At 38.2% G+C, this 19145-nt stretch overlaps 1 protein-coding gene across 1 annotated transcript in view; it reads right to left on the bottom strand.

Annotated features, from left to right (window-relative positions):
* The window catches only part of Kif26b (kinesin family member 26B), a 481849-nt gene that overhangs the window by 146415 nt on the left and 316289 nt on the right, over positions 1-19145 (bottom strand). The gene's annotated exons all lie outside the window — the stretch shown is intronic.

The raw sequence follows: 19145 nt of genomic DNA, 5'->3' as shown, positions 1-19145 counted from the left end.
TATTCTAAGAACTCCAATTTCCTTATCAAATGCTATTAAACATTGGAGCGGCTGCTTAAAACAAAAGGACCACCATACTTCATTCTACAGATCCAAAGCTCACAATCTACCCAGTGTTCTTACCAATTACATAATAGGGCAGAAGAGAGGCAGGACGGGAAAGACAAAATCAGCATTGTTTATACCTTCCCCCTCAAGGGGTCCATCTTAATGATTTGGAATAGTGGATTTTAATTTTGTATCAGTGACTATCCTGCTCAGGGGATTGACAAATCTCCTGAGGTATAAAATTGCCACTTGCACAAAGAGAGCACATGGTTTTACCGTTTCAAAACTTAATGTGCCTTTATTGTAAAACTGAAAATCTATTTCTAACAAGAATGAAATAGAGAGGGATGGGTCACAGAAAGAATTATGCATTTTGATGGAAAGATATTTCAAAGTCCCAATACTTAGGGAACTCAGAAGTCACTCATTGTAGGATGATGTGAAAAAAGGGCACTGGAAGGACATTTCCACAATGCTTCTTTTTCCAATCAGTGAAAAAAAATACTAGGAATTTTTTTTTTTTTTTTATGATTTTATTGCCACTCTTCCTGATGGTTTCCTTCTAAAATTAAAAGTGAAATGGATTCATTCAATGACTGGTCTGGAGCTTCTCTTGGCAGGTATCATTCGTCTTTGAGATTCTCTCCCTAAATGAACAGTGACTCCTCCCGAGGTGCGTGTCAGTCAGTGGCAGGAGGCATCATGTCTCTACCTTCTGACACCCTTGCCTCTGCGATCCCTGGCTGCTTTCAAGTCAGGCTGCCAAGTTCTCTGGAAGTTAGCAAGAAGGGGAACATCAGGCTCCGCTAGCAACTGGAGGCAGTGTTTATCCATTTACATGTAGGATCCTTTTGTACAGTGTAAATAAGGATGGGGCAGCCATCCTTATTTGAATGAATTAATTTTTATTCATTATGTCAATCCCCTGAGCATGACAGTCATGATACAACAGTAATTCTTAATCATACTTAAGCTAAGTGTTGGTTGTCACACTCCCCACCCTCTACCCAAACAGCTCTGGTCTAGGTTACCAGTGACCACAAAATTGGAAAATGTCCTGGTTTGCAGCCCCTATCATGACCTGTCAGAGCACTGAGATGTCTTTCTTCTTTCTTTCTCCTCTATGCTTTCTTCTCTAGGCTTCCAGGACACTGGTCATTTCTGTCCAGTTTCCTCTGCTGGTCCCTTCTCTTCTGCTCAATTTTTCCATGAGGAGTTATAGGGCTCAGTCCTTGGTCCCCTTCATTTCTGTACACAGTCCCTTGGTGTTTGCTTCCAGAATCACAATTTAAATCACATCCTTATGTGGATGACTTCGCAAGTTTTATTTCCAGCTTAGATCTCTCTCTGGTCTAAGCTTGACTTTCTGAATCTGGTTTACTTCCCCTTAGCATGATGTTCTTTAGTTCCATCCACTTACCAGCAAATTATATAATTTCATTTTTCTTTATGGCTGAGTATATATACTACATTTATCCATTCATCTATTGAGGGACACCGAGGCTGGTTCCATGCACTGCTATAAACATTAGTATGTGGGTATCACTATAGTAGGCTGATTTTAGTTCTTTGGGATAAATACCAAATTGGTATAGCTGGGCCTTATGATAGGTCCATTCCTGTTCTTTTTGAAGGATATTCATATTACTTTCCAAAGTGAGTGTACTAATTTGCAATCCTACCAACAATGTTTGAGAATACCTGCCCCCCCATCTTTACCAGCATTTATTGTAATTAGTATCTTTGATGATTGCCATTCTAACTGTAGTGAAATGAATTCTCAGTGTGGTTTTGATTTACATTTTCTTGACTCTAAAGATAGTCAACGTCTTTTCATATATGTATTGACTATTTGCATTTCTTCTTTAGAGAAATGTCCACTAAGTTCATTTGCCCATTTATTGATTGGGTTTTCTTTCTTTGTTTCTTTCTTTTTTCTTTTTTTGGTGTTAAAATTTTTTTAGTTCCAGATATGAATCTCATCAGAAGTAGAGCTGGCAAAGATTTTCTCCCATTCTGTAGGATCTCTCTTCACACTCTTGGCTCTTTCAATGTGCAAGACCTTTTAAATTTGAAGCCATCTCACTTATTGATTCTTGGTTTTATTTCTCAAGCTTTCTCTGACTTTATTAACAAAGTCAGAGTCTGTACCTATAAGTTGGAGTGTTGGCTCTCTGTTATCTTGTAGCAGTTATAGTGTTTCTGGTTTATCTTTGACCTACTTTGAGTTGATTTTTTTGTGCAGGGTGAGAGACTGGATTATAGTTTCATTTTTCTACATATGTATCCAATGTTCCTAGCACCATTTGTTTGAAAGGTTGGTTTTTTTCACCAGTATATATATATATATATATATATATATATATATATATATATATATATATTTTATCTTCTTCAAGGATCAAATGACTGTATCTACATAGGTTTGTCTGTGTCTTCTACTATTCCACTGGTCTTCATGTCTGTTTTAATGCCAATACCATGCTCATTTTGTTACTATAGCTCTGTAGTATCATTTGAGATCCAGTGTCATGATATCTCTAGCATCATTCTTCTTGATCAGGAGTGCTCTGGCTATTCTGGGTCTTTTATTATTCTGTGTGAGTTTTAGGACATTTTTTTCCTAGTTCTGTGAAGAATGTCACTAGTATTTTGATGGTGATCCCAGTGAATCTGTAGATTGCTTTTGGTAGTATGGTCATCTTGACAATATTAATTTTGCCTATCCAAGGAGATGGGAAGTCTTTTCATATTCTAAGGTCTTTTTTCAATTTCATTCTTCTCTATTCTATAATTTTCATTGCAGAGTTCTTCCAACTCTTTCCACTATTTTTTGACTCTTCTTTTTCTCACATCACACATCTAACCCATCCAGAAATTCTGTTGACTGTAACTTCAAATAGGTCTGTGACCCAAACCCCACTCGTTGCCATCTCCCTGGTCTGAGCTGCTAACCTCTCTTGCTGGATTTGCTGTAAGTTTCATAGCTTGTTCCCTTCTTCTGTGTCCCCTATCTATTTCTCACACAATAGTAAAAGTCATTCTTTTAAAACTTGTCTGCTCAGGAAGGCACAGAGACAAACCCACAAAAGTAAATACAGTTATCTCATAATAGACAAAAGCGTCATAAAGATATGTTGGAGGAAAGACAGCCTCTTCAACAAACGGTGCGGGGAAAACTAAAAATCCATATGTAGCAAAATAAAATTAGACCCCTATCTCTCACCCTGTACAAAACTCAACTCAAAGTGGATCCAGGACCTTGGCATTAGACCAGAGACCCTGAGCCTATTAGAAGAAAAAGTGCTGAGAGCCTAGTCGGAATGACGCATGGCATTTTTGCCAGAATGAGTGGTTGAGAGGTGACACTGCAAGCCATTGAGATGATAATGGTTATGTTAAGCTGTGTATTCAATTGTATATTAGACCCCTGCTGTCCCCCTAGGCCTGCTACTTTGGAGTTCTCCCCGGGATTCCAGGGGAGAGTTCCCATTGGTTGGGGAAGTGCAGGAGGAGGGATTTCCGGTTGGTGTGTGGTGTGGCCCGGAAGAAGGCCCTGTGCGTGGGGACTGCGGAGAATAAAGGAATTCCTGTTTGAACCTACAAGGCTGTGTGGCGGCTCGGGTTATTTTGTGCCCAGCCAGACTGCGGCATTTGGTGGCCCGTACGGCATCATCTCACTCCAGTCAGAAGGGTAAATATCAAGACTATAAGTAACAATAAATATTGGCAAGAATGTGGGAGAAAAGGTACATTACTGGCGAGACTGCAAATTGGTGCAATCACTCTGGAAAACATTATGCAGATTCTCAGAAAACTTGGAATGGAACCACCATTTGACCCAGTTATCCCACTCCTTGGCATATACCCAAAGGACTTAAAATCAGCAGCTACATCAGTGTTTGTAGCCCCTCAACTCATAATATCTAAGCTATGAAAACAACTTGGTGCCCTTCAACAGATGAGTGGATAAAGACAATGTGGCATATATGAACAATAGAATATTACTCAGCACAAAGAAAATGTGCTGGTAAATGGATGGAACTGGAAACTATCAAGCTAAGTGAAATAAGCCAATCCCAAAAAACCAAAGGCCAAGTGTTCTCTCTCATATGTGGATGCTGACGTACAATAGGCAGGGGAGCAGGAGGAGTGGAGGTTCACCAGATTGGATGGGGTGGGGGTGGGGGTGGGGGGAGTAGGGGAACGTAGGGGGGATGGGAATGGGAAAGACTGTAGAATGAATCAGGTATAACTTTCCTATGTTCATATATGAATACACAACCAGTGAAAATCTATATAATGTAAAACCACAGAAAGGAAAATTATACTCCATGTATTTTGATATGTCATAACCTAATGTTGGAAGTCATACAGCATCATTTCCAGCATATTTATCTGCATATTTTGATATGTCAAAATACATTCTATTGTCATGTATAATTAAAAAGAACAAAGAAAAAATTAAGAACAAAACAAAACAAAAACTTGTCCACTCAAGGCCCTCCCCTTTTGGTTCCCCAATTCACTTAGAGTAAAATCTAAAGTTCTTACAATGGCTTTTCATGAGCTGTACTCTCTCCCCCACATCTCTCAGACCACTTTTCCTTCTACTCTTTGATTAGAAGGAAAAAATCAAAATTAGCAAGCCAGCCTTATCAGCCTATAAAATACTCCTAATACATTTCCACCTCAGGGCCTTTCCACAAGCTCTTTGCTCAACCTGGAATACTCTGCCCAGATAGATACAGGCATATGGGTCACTCTCTCCCTCCTTTAAATATTTTCTCAATGAACTACCCTGCCAATCATGGTACATGATCATATTTTCCAAAGATGGCTACACGAATACGTTCTCCCATATGTTCTTCTTATAACATGATAGTGATGCTCTATCATTAAGTCTATGTTCCTTCTCCTTGAATCTGAGTGGAAGCTTGGAACTGCTTTGGGCAGCACAATATGCTGGAAGTGATGCTGTATGACTTCCAACATTAGGTTATGAAGAGTGTTACAACTTCTCTCTAACAGTGGCACTCCCTTCCCATCTCTTACCCTTAGGACAATCACCATTGGAGCCCAACTTCCAGGAAACCCAGGTCACACAAAGAGGGTCATGAGAAAAAAAAAAACTGAGGACCCAGACAATAATCTGTGTCAACTGTCAGTAAATGAACCATTAGCCGGATATCATGAAGCAGAGATAAATCACACCCATTATGTCTTGTCTGAGTTTCTGACTCCTAGAAACCATGAGAGTTAATAAATAAGCATTGTTACTTTAAGCCACCATAATAAATGAATCGTCTACTCCCCAACTCCTAATTTCCCCTACTTCAGTCATTCCCAACCATGACATTCATCTTTTACCTTAGCAGTTTATTTAGTGAGTTATTGTTTACTATCTGCTTCCCCTCTAGAAAGTAAATTCCAACAGGGCAGACAGCTCAAAAATATATATCAAATGAATGAATGAAGACTACAGCTACTGGTGGGTATTCAGAGTAGAGAGTAGAAAACTGGAAAAAGAGGAAAGAAAAGAGTCATTTTTAAAAGATGTCTTTAAAGAAATGAATAAATGACTCATGGGAGGAAATATTTTTTCAAGCAAGGATGCCAAATATTTTCATAGGCTAGTTTTTGAATCTCTGAAAACTGATAAGGAAGATAACATTACCCCCATTTAACAAAGAAATGAGGCTTAATGAGGTTAAATCCAGAGACCATTCAGCATCTGACCTGAGTTTGAACAGACAGCTTCTTCAGATTTTAAGTAGGTAAAATTAGACAAGTTACTGAAATTTTGATTACATTTATAAAGGACTTAGCACAGTGGCTGGTAATAGCATGCAATAATGCTATCATTATCATCATTGTTATTCTTTATCATCATTACAACTATTATTATTATTACCATTCCTTTCTGTACAGTTAGAGACAGCAAACATAATACCTACTTTTATAGACTTGTTTCAGAAAAATAAATAAGACAGTGCTACAACGAGTTTATTACAAGGTCTGGGGATGTAGCTCAGTAGTGAAGCACTTGCTTAAGATGCATGAAGCCCTGGATTCAATTCCAGTATCACACAATAATGAAAACTAAAAATTAAACCAAGAATTGAATATACTAATAAATGATACTTTGAAGCAATATAATAATAAGTGGTGGAGCTAGAGTCAATGTAGGCATTTGTGTGCTACACTGAATCATATTGTCTTTAGAGATTAGATTTATATCACAAAACCTACAATAGGTATAACATAAAGACATCATGGCTTTATATACAAGGCATTTTTCTAAAAATTGGAGTAACCATTAGTGATAGCTCATTTTCATGAAAGGGAGCATTTTGCCACTAGAATTTTCCAATTAATGGGCAGAAAACCATGTACAGGGACTATCAGAGAGAAAAATGCACACAGTGGCAAAACTGGATAATTTCCAACATCTCTTCCAGGGTGGAGATTCTGAACATAATGATTCCCGGAACCTCTATGCCATTTAGGGAAGCCTAAGTTGGACTCAATGCAGAAAAATGGGAATGAAGGGAATTATTTTGAGAATGCATTTAACATTATTTTCTTCTCAAAGTGTGCATATAAAATAAATACTCTAGGAGAATTTCAAAAATTTGAAATGAATAGAAATCATGTTTCATAGTCATAGATTCCATAATAGCATGTTTAAAATTTTTGACATCCTTATCACCAGTTGTTTGATCTCTGTTTTACATATTCCAATTTCTTGGAGGTCAGCTGCTTCAGTTCTTTTAATATAGCACTTCAATGACATGCAGATAGGAGAAGGTTAAAGTTTAGAAATTGCTCATATGTAATTATGTTATTCAGACACATAAAGGAGAGTCAGTCATGAAAGAATTGAAAAAATAGACATTTTGGCTAGGAGTATATTTTGTGTAATTCACCTCTCTTATTTCAAGTTATTTTCTTCATAGGAGGAAAGACAGAACAATGTGTTGTTTTATAAGATTTCAAATAACAAAAATAAAGAAAGAAAAAAATTACTTAAAAGCTATTATAAGCAATATTTACTTGTCTTGTTCTTATAAGAGATAGTGCCTCATATTTCCTGGAGCTATTCATCCCAGCTAAATATCCATTAGTTTCATTTACTTCTCTGTGCCTTATTTCAAGGAAAAAGATAGTCTCTATCAGGGTGAAATTAATATATACTGAATACCTATAAAGAGGCGCCATATTAAATATTATCAGGCTGTGAGGAGAAGAGTAATGGTGTATATTTGGGAAGACTTTAAGCTTAGTGAGTGCAATTCCTCCCTCTGGGTTCTAATCCTTTGTCTTCATGTCCTTTCTCATCTCACACAAATGAGTCACATAACTCTCTTACCACCTCAATATGGTGCTATCTGAATCAGGTAAGAATTGCCATGACCTTTCCACACGGGATGGTCAGTTGATCTCATTGGCCAGGTGTATCCAGATCTCAAGAAAAAAAATCATGAGTATCAATACTTCTCTGGTGAATTTAATTGGTTTAAATAGAAGAAAAATCTTAGATCTCAGTTGTGCATTTTAGAGAGAGAATTTAGGAGAATCTTACTTTTTTTCTTTTGCATGTGTGTGACAGACTATTTGCCCAACTATGACACTGGATTTTCAAGAATTGAGGGGTGTTTAAATGGAAAACTCCTCCTCTCTTGTGTATCTCATAAGAATTAGCATCCAGGGATTTCTAAAATATTGACCTAACAATCTTTTAAGAACTACTAACTTCATGAAGAAAATAACTATTTTAGGAGATTGGGCAGGAAAATCAGGCATCACAGTAATTTTTAAGGACCTCCTACGTTTTAAAAATTTGACATTCAAGGGTCAGATATTTCATCTTTGAGGGGTGTTCAAGTGTGGGATGCCCAGAAAGGTGAAAGGTTTGTAAAAATTAAGAGGTCATTCAAGGTCTACTAAGCCCAGCCCAAGTGACTGATGGTGAGAGATCAACTGAAAAACTGCAAGACCCTCACAACAGCTGCACCTGCTGCACAGAAAGGGCTTTGACTTAGGAGGGAGATGGCAGCAGCAGAACTCCACCATCAGCATGTGAAGGCTGATTCAAGTCACAATTTAATGTGAAAATGGCTGGTGCTGCCATGGCTTTAGTGCCATTATAAAAATATTTCAATGCTCTGAGGATTAAGACTATGTGATAATGAGCAATGACATGACAGATCACAGCACCTCCTAGGAAATCCATGGGATCAATGACACAGGGGGAGAAGATAATAAAACAGATTATAAATGGAGAGAATAGACAGTAAGACCCCATGGTCTGAGGCAGACCTCCTGGGAAACAGTTAATGATATCCATCTACATGTTATAAACACCAGCGTTGCTTCATTTTGCAGTAACATCTATTTAAAGTATTCTGGCACCACCATGAAATCTGTTAGTCGTTTTGGAACCATCTCAAATCAGGAGTTAAGAGTGACCCCCTTTCAATTTCTTATTTTCTAACTGACTATCAGGAAGAGTCTTTCCATGTCTCTGGAGACTAAAAAAGCATATGGGTCTTGGAGTTGTTCTGATTTTTATGTAAATGATGTAGTTCATTAGTGCAAGAAGATAATTCATGTCATGACTTCAAATAAAATATTCACTACTTGGAGGCAAAACATAGCTGACCATGACACTCAAACAAAACTGCATTAAAACATTATACAGCTAGATACTGTTCTAATTTGTAAGTGGATTGATTTTTGCAAGTGAATATACAGTGTTAACCCATGGTGATAGTCACTGATATTCTCCTCTTAAACATTTATCTATGCTTTAAGGACTTATACAAGTTGTTTTCATTTAACTACTTCAACCTTCATAGACAATCATTCTGCCCACTAAGTAGTTGATCTTGAGACAATGTCTTATGTTTTGAGGGTTAATGAGATGTTGCTTTCTAGAATGGTCTTTTGCCTGTATTGGCTCCATTACTGCACTGTTAACTGATAGAGGGTCAACCCCATGTGTTTACTTTCTTCTGCCACCACCCCCTCCCAGACCTGACCGACAGCTATGTGTCTTGCTGAAGGAATGCTATGTACTCACTTGACTTCTTGATTCAAACTTTGGAGTTATACCAACATACACAAAGTCCCAAGGTGAAGTAACCTGGAGTTCCAGATAATGCTTAGACCTTGCAATATTCTATTTTTTCTGAAACATTTTCTACACATCATTATGTCCATCCTTTACCTGACACTATAAGGCAAGCATAGAAGGTATTTGTACTGCAAATTACAGATTTTTTTTAAAAAATGATTTTACCTATAGTCACAGGATGAAAGGTTCTCATACTTGGGACCAGGATTTATGTTTTCTGCCTTCTGGACCCAGGATCTTTCCATTCTATCATGTTATTATGCACTTTGATTGATAAATGAAAGCAGTTATTTTATTTGAGCAAAATAAAACCAAATGATAATCATTTGTCTAATAATGAAGAGGAAAAAAGCAGTTACATATTTTTGTATGTAATTCAAATCAAATCATATATAAGCATTTACCAATTACTGATCTAGTTGCTTAGCAACATACCTTCATATTACAGGGGGAAAAATGTCTCAGCTGAGTGAGTTAGGTCAGGGCCAGAATTAGGATGAGAAAGGCAAATTATATGAAAATGGCTTCTCCATTTCTACAACCTGGAGTGTGTCCTTGCATAATAATAACAATAGCAGCTACCCCAGGACCACATACATCATGATACCATCTACCTCCACATCATGCTTCTTCCTCTACTAATGTGAAAAGAATGTTGCAAACTGTTTAGACTGCATCTTGTGGTGCTCCAGGGAACTTAATCAATCGGTACTTGTTGAATGACAACCATCCACAAAAGAACTATGGCACTGTAAATATCACCAGAACTGTCTTTGAGTCACTCAGCAGCTGCTCTGTATTAGTGTCTACTCTAAATTGCACAGATGAGAAGAATCCACACCACAAAATGTTATTGATAACTTGATATTGGCTCCAGAGCAGAAGAGATAAAGAGCTGGGAGAAGCCTAAAGACACACAGCAGGTAAACCCACTCCACAGCTGAGGAGCTTTACCATCCAGTGTCAACGGAAAGCTTCCCCTGGACTGTGTTCCTGTGCAGCACATCATTCACTCATGCCTGGAGGAACACTAAGGGTAAAAGGTAGTATTTGAAAACGACACTGCTTGTGGCTCTTGCTAATCCATTTATGTCTGCACTTTTTTCCATGGTCAGAATTATAGATAAATGAAAATGGGACCAAAGGCAAAATAGTGGGACCAAAATAAGAGTCCATTTTTAAACGAATTTTTGGAATGAAAAGAATTCAAGGCAAAACAAATAAAACAAAACCACTCTGCTTAAAGCTAGGTAGTATGGAAGTGTTTGCTGAGCCAAACTCCTTTACATGAAAATAGTGTGTTCATATGCCCAAATAAAGCAGAAAGTGTTTTCAGAATGAGCCATTGGCATGGAAATTTCAACAGAAGCACAAAGTGAGAGTTTGTTATTTGGATTTTAGATTTGGATTTTAGAAATACCAAACAAATACACCGTTGGTGGCAAAGTCTGTACTTTGCAAGGGTATCTGTCTCAGAAGCTCTGAGAGGCCACTTCTGTCTTTGTTTCTGACAAGTGCATGAGGGATTTTGTCTGTCTGATGCTGTGACACTCAGGGCTCAGGCTGCTGCAAGGCATGTTGGGATTCAGAGCATTTTAAGATTGACTCTCCCTTTCCAGGGGTTAACCTCCACTCCCAGCCTATGGTACAGTCACTGCTGTGTTCAGTACTCTGCTGTCCCCCAATCTTGGCTCACCTCTGCCTGCGTGGCAGCAGGATACCAGACACTGTAGCTAACCTCCACAGCTCCCTTTAATATTTCATATCATTAGGACTGTGACAGAGCTACTTTACTAATGGCCAAGATGCCATCTGCAGGGGCTGGGTTTTCAAACCAGAGAAGGTTGGGAACTTGTGCTCTAATGAAATTGATCTCATCCAGACTTGATAAATTAGTGCCACATACGATGGGCAGCCTAAGAACATGTTGACCTTCTTTTTGCAATTGTCCATTTCTATATGTCCAGCAAGCCCAGCAAGCCAGACCCGAATACCACTATGAAAGCAAGTTCAAGATTACAACTAAGAGGAAAATACTCATTAAAACCAGAAAAGTTCTGCTTCTAGGACCAAAAGACCTCATGAAGGTGTCAACTTCTTTGGGTCTCCACAATTTTTCATATTTTTAAGAGATGACACCTGGCTTTTTCAAGGACATTGGAAGACAGAATAAACCAAAGCTGATTTACAAGTTCAAGTGGAATAGAAAAGTGTAAAGGAACCCTGTGAGGTGGCACAGCATGTAATCTCAGCGGCTCAGGACACTGAGGAAGGAGGATCATGAGTTCAAAGCCAGCCTCGCAAAAAGCGAGGTACTAAACAATTTAGTGAGACCCCCGCTCTAAATAAAATACAAAATATGGCTGGGGATGTAGCTCAGTGACTGAGAGTCCCTGAGTTTAATCCTCAGTACCCGCCATCCCAAAAAAAGTATAAAGGAAGATATTAGCAATTTATAAATGCCTTTGATGCCATGTGACAAATATTTTGAATTGTGAATGTAGCTTTTAGCTGCTTTTTTGGGGGGGGTGGGGGAGGAGGTAGGTCCTGGGCATTAAGCCAGGGATACTTAACCACTGAGCCACAGCCTGAGCCCTTTTATGTACTTTATATAGAGACAGAGTCTTGCTAAATTGCCGAGGGCCTTGCTAAATTGCTGAGGCTGGCTTTGAACTTGTGATCCTCCTGCCTCAGTCTCCAGAGTCACTGGGATTACAGGTGTGCACCACTGTGCCAGCTACCTGCATTTTTCTTTTCTCTCTCTCTCTCTCTCTCTCTCTCTCTCTCTCTCTCTCTCTCTCTCTTTTAGCTCCACATTATTATTTATTTCCATTCAGACCTACAAAGCCCCACTTCCTTTCCTCCCTGCTCTTCTAAAAGGGTAGGCTCCAAACTTTACAGTACACACTCATAAGAACTTTATCTGGGAGGAAAAGAATGTAAAGAACATGATAGTGTAAGGACATTTTGTTTTAGGTATTTGACTATAAATGCCCTGGACAATGACAGGTAAGAAGTGCCTAGATCAGAAAGCAAAGGGAGGCAGAATCAATCACCCAGTTCTTCATTTGTTTGCCATCTGACCTCTAGCCAATGACCACACAGCTGCTCAAGCCAGTGGCCATGCAGCTGGATTACTGATGACCCACCACACTTGTGCCCCACTTCTACCCACTTTTGTTCCTGTTACTTACCTGTACCAAGCTCTGGGTCTTAGTTTTCCCAGGTTCCTTCCTAGCTTCCTCATATTAGGTTCCTGATCTGCATCCTGGCATCTGCTTACCTGCTTGATTTCTACTTGCAAACCTCAGCTCTAGCCTCGGTTGATCTCCCTTTCTCATCTATTTGTACAGAGATGCTTATGTGCTTTTTCCTGTGCTATCTGACCTTCTAGTTATCAGTCCTTTCTGCCTGGATGTTTCCTGTTCACAGATCTTTATGTTCCTGACCTTGAGATAGATAGGAATTTGGGGATAAAGAAAAAGAAAGATATACTGAGTCTCAAAAGAGAAGTGCCAAGGAGCTGTTAGAATGCAGGAGATGCCCACAAATCTTTGAAATGCAAAACAAGTAACTCCTGAGCCACCTGGCCCCATCTTTGCCTGAGAAAAGTAACAGGATACTAGATCAATATGCAGGCACTAAAAAAACTGGCTCAAAATTGTGTAACTGCCCTGACTCAAGTCCAACCCCTAGCTACTGTCACCCTATAAATATTAATGCCCCAGACCAAAAGGTTGCTGTCTCTCCCTCTGGAGATGTTATGCATTCTCATTCTCATTCTCATTCCCAAAGGCATCTCCCCCTTAATATAGCCTGCATTCTCTCTTGGATGTGTATCTGCTTTGCTAAATAAATCCGTTTGTGCTTCTGACTGCTATGTGCTGAAAATTCTTTTCCATCAGGTATGACAAGGACCCTGCTTGTCCTGAGTGAAGGTCCCCCTCCTTTGATTATAGCCTGATCTAACCAGCCTCAAGCCTCCTTAGTACCAGGAAAACTGGGTAACTTCTTAGCCCCACCTGAATTACACCTGTGCAAATTGGGCTCAATACATAAATGGAAAGAACTGTAAACACCAGATCCAAGTAAATGGGTAAAAATTAAGTTTAAAAATCCCTCCCAAAGCTAGACAAAAATGATTTTCATTAAGTGACTTTAACACTATCTTTCCTAAACATGAATAATGGAGAACTGGCTAGGTTTATTGAGCGGAATTGGTGAGACCATTTACAACACAGTTATTTCTGTTGCCTATAAATATAGATGGAGAAAAAGATAATCATAGGCTAATTAAAGTCCATTCCTTGGAAAATGCCAGTGCCTGATTTTTCTGCTGAGAAACAATTGTCCATAAAATATGCATATATATCTTCTACAGTACAAAGAACTCTCCAAGTAAAATTAAGATTCCTTCAAGGAATAAACATATTGCAGATAATTTGATTTCAAGAATCTAATGAATCTTATGTTCTTTTCATTACATCCTGCTGCCCTTTAGATGCTAAATCCACATGGTCTCTAGTTAAATCATTTATACATGTGCTAATGTAATGTTAAAACAAGAAGATGCTCAAGATCTCCCATAAACAGATCGTCCATTTCAAAGCCAAGGGGAAACAGTAATTCCCATGGAGTTTGTCTTAATATTTGTCTTCCTTCCCTGTTGGGTAGAAAAATATCTTTGAAAAGTGTAAGTAACTGCATAAGCAGTTGTGTTGCTCATTTTAAATGTCTTTATTCTAAAAGAAACAGCGGTTTATTCTCACTCTTACAAGATTTTGATCATGTGAAATTAAAAACTGACATGAAATTACACACTTCAGATATAATTTGTTGCCTGAAACAGCAAATTGCTGTCAAGGTGTGATAGCTAGGAATGGGCAGCATTTGCAGAGAAAGTAAAGCCTTTAATCCATAAATCTTTGCTCAGTACCTGTAGCTCTTTCAGAGAAAAACTAATTAATTGTCAATGCTGGGTGACATGCTCTGTGGTTTGGGGGCTTCTTGGTTAATTAAATTTGAATATAACAGTTTCATTTGCTAAAGGAAGTCATTTCTTTTTTCCCCTTTAATACCAACATTTTTATTTAACAAATTATTGTCTGAAGTTAGAATCTGAAGAAATCATTAACTTATTTCAAAGAAAAACAATTTGCATGGGATCCTTACATTGCAATATTAAGTACCAGATACAGAAGCGGGTCAGGAACCATACCCCGGACTCTGCTGCAAGGCTGGACTGCCCCAGATTTCTGGTGATATTTAGACTGCTGGAACCTTAGCAGCCCCAGTAGAGGCTAAGAGGTAGAAATTTATACCGCCCCCCACTCTATCTAAAGTTGCCTGGGATGAAGTTTATACAGTGGCTGAAAACTATAGAAAAATCACAATGTGCATAAAGTTCAGACATCACAGTCTAGCTAGAGCAGAGGAAAGGAGGCAGCTTTTGTTTTTAATAAGGGACAAAGACCATCTCCATGGAGAAGACAGCAGAGGTAAGAGATTATTTTTGACTAAAATAAGTTGTAAAAAAGAATCTCTAGTGATCATGACCTAACCAGCCTATAGAGGAAATTCCTTTAGCAACTTTGCCTCAAAACTGCTAATGAAAACTTAAAATTTGCTTCTCGTTGTACATACTTGGCTGATTATTCCTGTGGGGGCAGGACAGTTAGGTGATAAAGAGCATGGGAAGCAAACAGAAAGGAGGTGTGGAGTGCACTTCTCCACTGACAGGATGCGAATTGAGAACTAAGACTACACTCCCTCCACCTCTCCCACCCACCCTGCACTTATTCTGTTGGAGGCTGTGCCGCAGCACGGTGTGCATGGGTGATGCGTGCATGGGGAGTGTTATGGTTTAGATCTGAAGTGTCTCCAAAAGGCTCCTGGTGAGACAATGTGAAACAGTTTAGAGTTTGGGTTATGAGAGTTTAACCTAATCGGTGCATTAATCCCCTGGCAGGGATTAACTGGGTGGTAACTATAGGCAGGTAGGGTATAACTGGAGGAGGTGGGTCACTGGGGGCATGCCCTTGGGGTTTGTATTTTTGTCCCTTGTGAGCACAGTTCTCTCCACTTCCTGATTACCAGTGCTGAGCAGCCTTCCTCTTCCACACTCTTCTGCCATTATGTTCTGTCTCACCTCAGGCCCACAGATATGGAGTCAGTCATCTATGGACTGATACCTCTAAAACCATGGCACCAAATAAATATTTTCTCCTCTAATTACAGCAAGGAAAAAGCTGACTGAAACAGGGAGAGGGTAGGAAGAATAACCAAGAATTTAAAAATAAGAAGAGCCAGGCAGAGTAGTGCATATCTGTAATCCCAGTGGCTGGGGAGGCTAAGGCAGGAGGATCTCAAGTTCAAAACAAGCCTCAGCAACTTATGGAGGCCCTGTCTCAAAATAAAAAACATAAAAGGGCTGGGGATGTGGCTCAGTGATTAAGCACCTCTCAGTTCAATCCCTGGTACCAAAAAAAAAAAAAAAAGAATAAAAATAAGAAGATAAGCCAGGTACAGGTACACATAGCTTGTCATCTCAGACTGTGGAGACTGAGGCAGAAAGATTGAAAGTTCCAGACCAGCTTTAGCAACTTAGCTCCTCAAGAACTTAGTGAGAACTTTAATTTTGGTCTCAAAATCAGAAAAGAAGGAGGAGGAGGAGGAGGAGGAGGAGGAGGAGGAGAAGAAGGAGGACTGGAAATTTAGCTCAATAGTAAAGCTCTCCTGGGTTCAATCCCCAGTACATAATCAATCAATTAATTAATTAATTAAAATAAGAGGTAAGTCAGTGGACTCCTTTCATGGACTTCATTGTTTTTAGTTAGAATTTTTATGATGCTTTTCCTAGTTCCTTTTTTTTTGTCTTATAAAGGGATTATTTTAAAAATATTTTTGAAAAGAATTATCAAATAATTAAATACTGCTTTTAAGAAATCACTTTGAAGAAATTTACAGGAAATAGAGAAATTTATCAAAATAAAATGAAAATTTATTTTCAATTCAATTTCCTATTTCACTCAGTAACAAAACCTAGGCCATGTTAAACTGCATATTTAATGTTTACTCTAGAAACATATTATTTGTAGGTAGGTGAAGTTTATAATATATAAGATTAATTATTTTATTTTGTGGATTCTGTTAGTTACTGAAATCCTAAACTAAATGTCCCTTTCACCCCCACCATTTTTTTTTTTGCAGAATTCAGAGCATAATTATACTATTTTAAGTAGTCATATGAATTTAAAGTACTATCTCAACTTTACTATCATGTTAATCAAAACTATAATTGTCTAACACTGAATGCTTGGCTAAGAAGAAAAATTGCCAGGTCTGATTTTTTTTAATACTTATTTTTCAGTTTTAGGTGGACACAATATCTTTATTTTATTTTTATATGGTGCCTCACACATGCTGGGCAAGCGCACTACCACTTGAGCCACATCCCCAGCCCCACCAGGTCTAATATTATTATGAGGAAAATCACATTGATGCTCTGATACAGTTCCTAGAAACAGATTATATAAAAGGAAAAAAAAAAACCTGTTTTCAAAATCAGGATGCCAACAGCTGTGTCTGGTAAAAAATTGACTTGCAATTGGACAGAATGTAATTCATGTTATGTAATCAATCAATCAATCATCTTCTTGTGTGGATTCCCACATTTACACTACACATATGCTCCTACAGATTGCCTGTAATTTCAGTTTTTATAAAATTGAATCTTACTTAACCTTGATTTCTATTAAAAATTCAGAGATCTTTATGAATGACATTCAATTGATAATGGTTACACTGAACTTTCCTTGTACTCTGTAAAACAAACCACTAATAATTAACAAATGCAAAAAACCATACAATGCTGTATTCAAAAATACACTGAAATGACTCCTAATGTATGACTGATTACCAAGAAATGGTTAAGAATTTACATAAAGGTTTTTCTCTTTTTATGCTAGCCTTTGATTGCACAGAAAGAATCCACTTATTTTCAAAATAGATCATCCTAGCTCAGATTTCATATTTAGTATTTTGAAAGATGGAACAAGTCATCAACACTGTTAAATACCACTGAGAAACTTGAAAGACAAAGAATCCTAAATGTCCATTGGATTAGAATTAATGAATTCATTATTGATCTCAAATAAAATCAGAAGAGAGCTGGAGCATGTTTCATGGCCTAAGAAGTCAACAGGGAATGAGGAAGTCAAGGGTCTAGACCATTCTTTTGAGCAATTAAAGTCTGAAAGAAAAGAAAAATGTGAAATGTTAAAATTTGATGCCTTTACCTAAATACCTTGTACTGAATAATGATCACATGGTTTGGCTTTGTTTTTTAGAGGTTAATAACAGCAACCATAAAAACATTTCTATATCTTATAAAAATTAAAGACAATATCTTTCATCTTATTCACCCATTTATTCATGCTATTTCATAGAGAATGATTAAGTATCTCCTATTTATATGAGGCTCTGAACTTTATGGAAACTAAGGAAAATGGAGGTTTATAGATTGATGTCCCATTACCCAGTATTCCCTCCCTATGTAAGGAGTCATTCATTCATACATTAAATAAATAAATAAATAAATAGATAAATAGATAAATAAATAAATAAATAAATAAATCCTCCAAGAAAGACTAGGCACCTCTTGACATATCATGTATCACTTTATTAGGTGAGATTAATTCAAAGTAAGCCTAATGTTAAAAAAAAAATTATTTTGGAGTCAGATAGGCTTGGTTAAAATCCTGGCTCAGCCACTTTGTAGGAGAATAAGAGCTACCTCAAGGTGTCATTGTGTGAGGTAAAGGGCAGAAGGTGTGGCAAAGCAGCCCTCAGAATGACTTGCACCAAGTAAGAGCTCAATGAAAGATTTGTTCCCTTTCTCTTTTATTTCTTTCTGCTCCATTTATCTTAGTTTCCATAGATTCAGAGCCTACTTGATGTCTGAGTACAATAGATACAGAGGCTTTCAGCCTTTGTCACCAGAACAGGCAATGTATCTCCATCTAGTGCATTATGGAAGGTGTTACTGTCCATACTCCATTTAAACTGTGGGCTAGAGGGTAGTGTGCTCAACACAGGATTTTGTATTCTGTTTTTGCCTACATACCGATTTTGCACCCCTGCTCTAAAAGTGCCCCAACACACTGCCTACACTGTCTTGGTGAGGCAGTCAAGTTGACAATCTGTTGTCCAGTCCCTGGTCATTCTAGAATGAAGACAAACTGTCAGAGGAGCAACTACTAAGTAACTAATTGCCTCCAGCACACAAAGGTGACAAACACCTGGTTGACATAAGAATCTAGTTTCACCTGGTGGTTTTCAGGGCGAAACAACTGCACTGACAGAGATTTCCTGACATGTGATTTAAAGCTAAAGAAGACCTCAATTTATTGGTTCAAATTAAGAAGTTCCCTTTTTTGACCTTTCTTAATGATATATGAGACCTTTCAAGCCAATAGTACAACCAAAACTCAGATTCAAGATGGTCAGGACCCTAAACCCAGATCAGAGTCAATATCATAGAGTGAATCACAATATTGACAGACCCTAATGGGAGTGTTCAAGGTTGACTCCGTGCAGCAGGGCTTAAAGCAAAGGTCTCTTTCACCTCACTCATTAGGATCCATATTTTAAAAAGCTTATGGGAAAGAATCTTTAAAAATATTTAGGATATTGCTTTCTAAATTATTATAGCAATAATGGTAACAAGCATTTGCTGGATGTCTACTATGAGCCAGGAACTATTCTAAGATTGTGTGTGTGTGTGTGTGTGTGTGTGTGTGTGAGAGAGAGAGAGAGAGAGAGAGAGAGAGAGAGAGAGAGAGAGAGAGAGAGAGGAGGGGAGGGGGGAGGGGAGGGGAGGAGAGGAGAGAAGGTCATGGAGCTGTGAGTGGCAGAAAGATTTAAACCTAGGCAATTTGACTCTACTGCCTGTATTTCT

Source organism: Urocitellus parryii, chromosome 9, assembly GCF_045843805.1.
Source record: "Urocitellus parryii isolate mUroPar1 chromosome 9, mUroPar1.hap1, whole genome shotgun sequence".
In the NCBI taxonomy this organism is placed as follows: Eukaryota; Metazoa; Chordata; class Mammalia; order Rodentia; family Sciuridae; genus Urocitellus; species Urocitellus parryii.
The sequence above is the reverse complement of the archived record's forward strand: the minus strand, read 5'-3'. Positions and strand labels throughout refer to the sequence as shown.